This window comes from Triturus cristatus, chromosome 4_2 (genome assembly GCF_964204655.1).
Source record: "Triturus cristatus chromosome 4_2, aTriCri1.1, whole genome shotgun sequence".
NCBI classification, from domain to species: Eukaryota; Metazoa; Chordata; class Amphibia; order Caudata; family Salamandridae; genus Triturus; species Triturus cristatus.
The window spans coordinates 185,316,667-185,322,187 of record NC_140586.1 but is presented as its reverse complement, the minus strand read 5'-3'; the positions used below and the strand labels follow the sequence as shown (position 1 = coordinate 185,322,187).

At 50.4% G+C, this 5,521-nt stretch overlaps 1 pseudogene across 1 annotated transcript; it reads left to right on the top strand.

Annotated features, from left to right (window-relative positions):
- Nucleotides 1-4,044: 4,044 nt before the first annotated feature.
- LOC146833321 (exosome complex component RRP4 pseudogene) lies at nucleotides 4,045-5,264 on the top strand (annotated as a pseudogene). Its single transcript, XR_014960222.1, has one exon. The product of XR_014960222.1 is annotated as an exosome complex component RRP4 pseudogene (transcript).
- The last annotated feature ends 257 nt before the right edge of the window (nucleotides 5,265-5,521 follow it).

Below are 5,521 nucleotides of genomic sequence, written 5' to 3'. Positions count from 1 at the left end.
GTCGGGGTCCGGGAGGTCTGTAGACGAGGGTACCTCCGAGGGTGGTGTTGGGGTCGGTGTGGATCTGGAAGTGCAGGTATTCGGCAGTGCTGAGGGTGTCGTCGGTGTATGTCGAGATTTTGAGAGTGTTCCTGTGGACGATGGCAATTCCTCCTCCTACTCCGTTGGTGCAGTCCTTGTGGGTGATCTTATAGCCTTCCGGGATGGCTATGGCGATGTCGGGTGCCGAGGAGGGGTTCAGCCAGGTCTCCGTCAGGTAGGCGACGTCTGGGGCGTTGATGTTAAGTAGGTCCCAGAGTTCGACGGCGTGTTTGCGGGCGGAGCGGGTGTTGAGCAGGATACATCTGAGGAAGTTGGGTTCTTCGGTAGGTGGGTTGGTGGGCCGGATGCTGGTGAACCTGCAGTTCCGGCAGGAGAAGGGTCCTTGGGTGCACCTCGGGCAGCCAGGCAGCAGGTGTGTGATCGTCCGGCGTTGAGTGCGTGGAGGGTGCTGGAGTCGTAGCGGAGTCGGGCGTCGTGGTGTTCGCGAGGGCCAGGGGTTCTGGCACTGGGCGCGGTCCAGGCGCGGTCCAGGCGCGGACGGGCGGTGATGGGCTTGCCTCAGGCTGCGCGGCCTTCATATGAGGGGATTTGGGAGGGAGGAGCAGCATGGAGGCGGGAGCGGGGCGGCACATGGGAAGAGCAGGGGGGCGGGGACGCAGCGGTGGGAAAAATGAGGGGGGGAGCAGGCGGGGGTTACAGAAGGCAAAAAGGGGCACAAGGGGGAAAGGACAACAGTGTTGGAGAAAAAAACACAAGAATACGGGCAAAACAATACAAAAGATAACACAGTACTGACAATGGCAGAGCAGAGTGCAGGCAATAACGCGGGGCACGAACCAAATGCGAGCGGCAGCAGCAGCGGGCTCAGGGCACACAGGTGGGGCTGTGTGGCGGTGAGGGGAGCGACCTGCCTGGTGACAGGGTCAAAGGTCGCTCTCTTCACCGCTGCGCAGCCTCCATATGAGGGGATGTGGGAGGGAGGAGCAGCTGGGAGACGGGAGCAGGGCGGTGAATGGGAAAAGCAGGGGGGCGGGGACGCAGCGGTGGGAAAAACGAGGGGGGAACAGGTGGTGGTTACAGAGGGCAAAAAGGGGCACAAGGGGGAAAGGACAACGGTGCTGGAGAAAAAAACACAAGAATACGGGCAAAACAATACAAAAGATAAAACAGTACTGGCAATGGCAGAGCAGAGTGCAGGCAATAACGCGGGGCACGACCGAAATGCGAGCGGCAGCAGCAGCGGGCTCAGGGCACACAGGTGGGGCTGTGTGGCGGTGAGGGGAGCGACCTGCCTGGTGACAGGGTCAAGGGTCCCTCTCTTCACCGCTGCGCAGCCTCCATATGAGGGCATGTGAGAGGGAGGAGCAACTGGGAGGCAGGAGCGGGGCGGCGAACACGAAAAGCAGGGGGGCGGGGACGCAGCAGCGGGAAAACGGGGGGGAACGGACAGGGGTTACAGAAGGCAAAAAGGGGCACAAGGGGTAAAAGACAACAGTGCTGGAGAAAAAAACACAAGAATACGGACAAAACAATACAAAAGATAACACAGTACTGACAATGGCAGAGCAGAGTGCAGGCAATAACGCCGGGCACGAACCAAATGCGAGCGACATCAGCAGCGGGCTCAGTGCACACAGGTGGGGTTGTGTGGCGGTGAGGGGAGCGACCTGCCTGGTGACAGGGTCAAGGGTCGCTCCTTTCATCAAAGGACAGCTCCAAGCGTCTTTACCTGTTTGGCTCCCCGCACCCTGTAGGATTAACCCTATGAAGCCTTATTGACTAAATAGGCCAACTCGGACAAATGCAAATAGGAAAAAGTCCACAATACTGGTCTGTATGATGTGCGCATGCATGCCTTTCTTAAATTTTTTTTTAAAAGACAGATGTACACGGCGATAAAGGCCAATCACACTTATAGAGATTAGTACAAAGATAAGGTCCTGAAGAAAGCAGGCCGTCCCACACTGGCAATTCTAACAGCTGAAACATGTCGACCTCATATGTATAGGGTCACTACTCCTTTATGACATTGCAATGTTTTCAACCTCGCCAGTGGACCAACCATTAAAAAAGTAGTAAAATCTGGCAGGCAATTTTAATTTCTTCTCACAATCCCAAAAATCACATAGCCAAGAACTCCACTTCCAAACGTGTTGAGCCCGTCTGCCCACACTAGGTGAGCGGGACGACGGTCCGATGATAAAGCAAGCCATAGGTGGTACATGTGGTAGAGGACCCTAAAATATATGCCACAAGGGCACCGTTTTCATCGATTTACCTAGTTAACAATCCTAAACCCGAGTGAGACAGTAGCAACGCAACATTTTATCTTGTGGTTAGCAATAGGATCCAACAATATAAGGTAACCCTCCTCAAGCATTACCACAAACAAATACCTCAGACTTATCCCCATTTAGCCGTAGCAAATTTATGGCCCTCAGTTCAGTTTTTTTTTGTTTTTTTTAAAGTTGAGTGCTGCATATCGACTTCCCCAGCAAGGCAGACTATTTGTTGTCGTCCACATGCGTAAAGGAGATGCCAAAGGTCTCAAACAGTTTAGCAATGGGCAATGTAAAGACTCAAAAGACTGAGACTCAATACTGAGCCTTGAGGAACAACAGTGGTGACGGGTTTAGGTGTTGGTAGGAAATAATTCAACCTAACAATTTGGGAGTGATTTTGGAGAAAGGATACCTTGCCTCCAGTTCCTGACTGTCGCTGATGCAAGATAGAGTTTGAGATGGTATTAAATGCTGCTGATCTAATAAAAGCAATGTGCTTACTTCCACCTTTGTCTTTGATTTACTTGTTGTCATTGAAGGAATCTGTGCCTTTGTTGCAGTAGTCCCCCTACTTTTTACCTGGTATTTAATGTAACTTCAATTGGAGTGCACTGGGTTCCTGCTAACCAGGTCCCCAGTGCCAGTATTCTTTCCCCAAAACAAGAGAATTGATCCTCAATTGGCCAGGCCTGTAGCACTTCAGCAAGTCCCTAGTAGGTGTAACCTAGGGCATAGGTACTAAAGAGGGTCCCTAAGATCAGCAGCATAGATTGTGTTATTCTAAGGGACCCAACACAAAACCCATGCAGACTGACACAGCAGACTGCATGACAAGGTGCTCTAAAAAGTGAAAACACGACATGGCACACACCATTTGCCATGTCCCCTAACACTGCATGTATTATTTATAAGCCACCCCTACAGCAGGCCTTAGAGCCCTAAGTCAGGGTGCATTGTATTGCATGTGAGGACACATCTGCATGAGCAGATATACCCCTTTGTTGGCCAGTTCAATTACTGACAGTACAAGTGAACAGGGAAGCCATCTTAAGGTATGTACTGGGAATTCTTTATGGGTTCCGGAGTAGCGTGCTACTCACCAAAAAAATGCTTCAACACCTCATCAGGGGTAGCAACTGCTATATAGATGCAAACCTTTTTCCCTCTTCTATCCCTCCGCTGTCCTTCTCAATCCAAATACCTGACTAAGATATCCCCCACTCAAATTACTTTCATATTTCACTATACCATCATAATCATAATAAACTTTATTCGATCTATAAAAATAGACCATAACAGTGAAATGAAAATAAGACATAAATACGATAAATAAACAACATATTATCCAATACATTATGATAAGTTATAGCTGCTTGATAAGCCTTGTAAAAGGACATTAACAGGACAGTATGTCGAGCCCAGCCGCTTAGGCTACATGGAAAATGAAGCGAACTATAACGCAACTGATACGTTCATTTACAAATGTCACGACAATCCTAGGAGGTCACGGGTAACCCGAATAAATTAATCACAACTGGATCTGAGCTTGACCGCAGACCTTGACAAACTAAGAACATGTAGTACTGAATTGCTGGAGAGCATTTGTAAAAAAAGCGGTATCATTTACCTAAAATCTGCCTTTTTAAGATGGCAATAAGGTAGGACTTCCTTGGCACCTCTTAAAAACTACAGAACATTAAAAAATGCATCATGGGCCGGAAGTCAGGCTCCCTCGCGCGTGGCTAGACCCCTGAGCACTGGGTCCCCTGCGAATCATGGCTGTGGAGGTGCGGCTCCCCACGGCCCGGCGGAGACTGCCCGAGGCCCTGGACAGCGGCCGGCACCTGGTGGCGCCCGGGGACACCATTACCACCGACAGCGGCTTCATGAGAGGCCATGGGACTTACATGGAGGATGAGAAGCTCCTTGCTTCAGTCGCCGGTGCAGTGGAGAGAGTCAATAAGCTTATTTGCGTCCGAGCTTTAAAGACCAGATACAATGGCGAAGTTGGCGATATTGTGGTGGGAAGAATCACAGAGGTGCAGCAAAAGAGATGGAAAGTAGAGACCAACTCCAGGCTAGATTCTGTGTTGCTGCTGTCCGCAGTGAACCTTCCAGGAGGGGAGTTGAGGCGGCGATCCGCAGAGGACGAGCTGGCCATGAGGGACTACCTGCAGGAAGAGGACTTGATCAGTGCAGAAGTTCAGGCCGTATTTTCTGATGGTGCTCTTTCGATGCACACACGCAGTCTGAAATATGGCAAGCTGGGTCAGGGTTTGCTGGTGCAGGTTTCTCCCTCCCTGGTGAAACGGCGCAAGACTCACTTTCATAACCTGCCATGCGGGGCATCTGTGATCCTGGGCAACAACGGCTTCATTTGGATCTACCCCACTCCCGAGCAGACGGAGGAGGAGGCCGGGGGGTTTGTCACCAACCTGGAGCCCATTCCCCTGTCTGACAGGGAAGTGATCTCACGTCTGAGGAACTGTATTGTGGCTCTGGCCTCTCAGAAAATGATGCTGTATGACACCAGCATCCTGTACTGCTATGAGGCTTCCATGCCTCACCAGATCAAGGATCTATTGAAGCCTGAGGTGGCGGAAGAGATTGTGATGGAAACGAGGCAGCGACTCATAGACCAGGAAGGATAGGTTGGAAACTCCGAAGGAAGGACATGAACATGGAGTCTGGTGGCAACAGTGCTCTGTGGCCCACAGCTGTCAAGGTAGCAGATAGGGATTTGCAACCCCTTCAGTGAGTGCACTTCCGGTTCTGCTAGCACTTGAGTCCATCCTCATTCTACTCTGGGTGGCGGTCCAACTTTAAGAACCTCCTGCTCATGGACAAGTTTTAGTAAGAGACCAATCTCTGAAACCAGCCCTGCTAGATGAGGAACAATGACATTCCAAGAATTTCCAGTGGGATACTGTACACAGGGTAAAAGAGTTGAGAACACCATTGCTGCTCCTGCAAAGATTCTATGGCTGGAAAGTCATAGACCTATTCAAGAGTCTGGGACAGAGCCTGCATCTGGGCGAGTTAAGCGGTCTTATCTTTATAACCGTTTCTGTTGAGAAAAACCTGTTTAAGAATTTGCAACTCTTTGTGAGCCACTGTAGAAATGTTTTTGTAGTGTTTATATTTTACCTGTCTACACCCACTTCAAAAACTGCGAAATCAACGTACATTTTTATTAT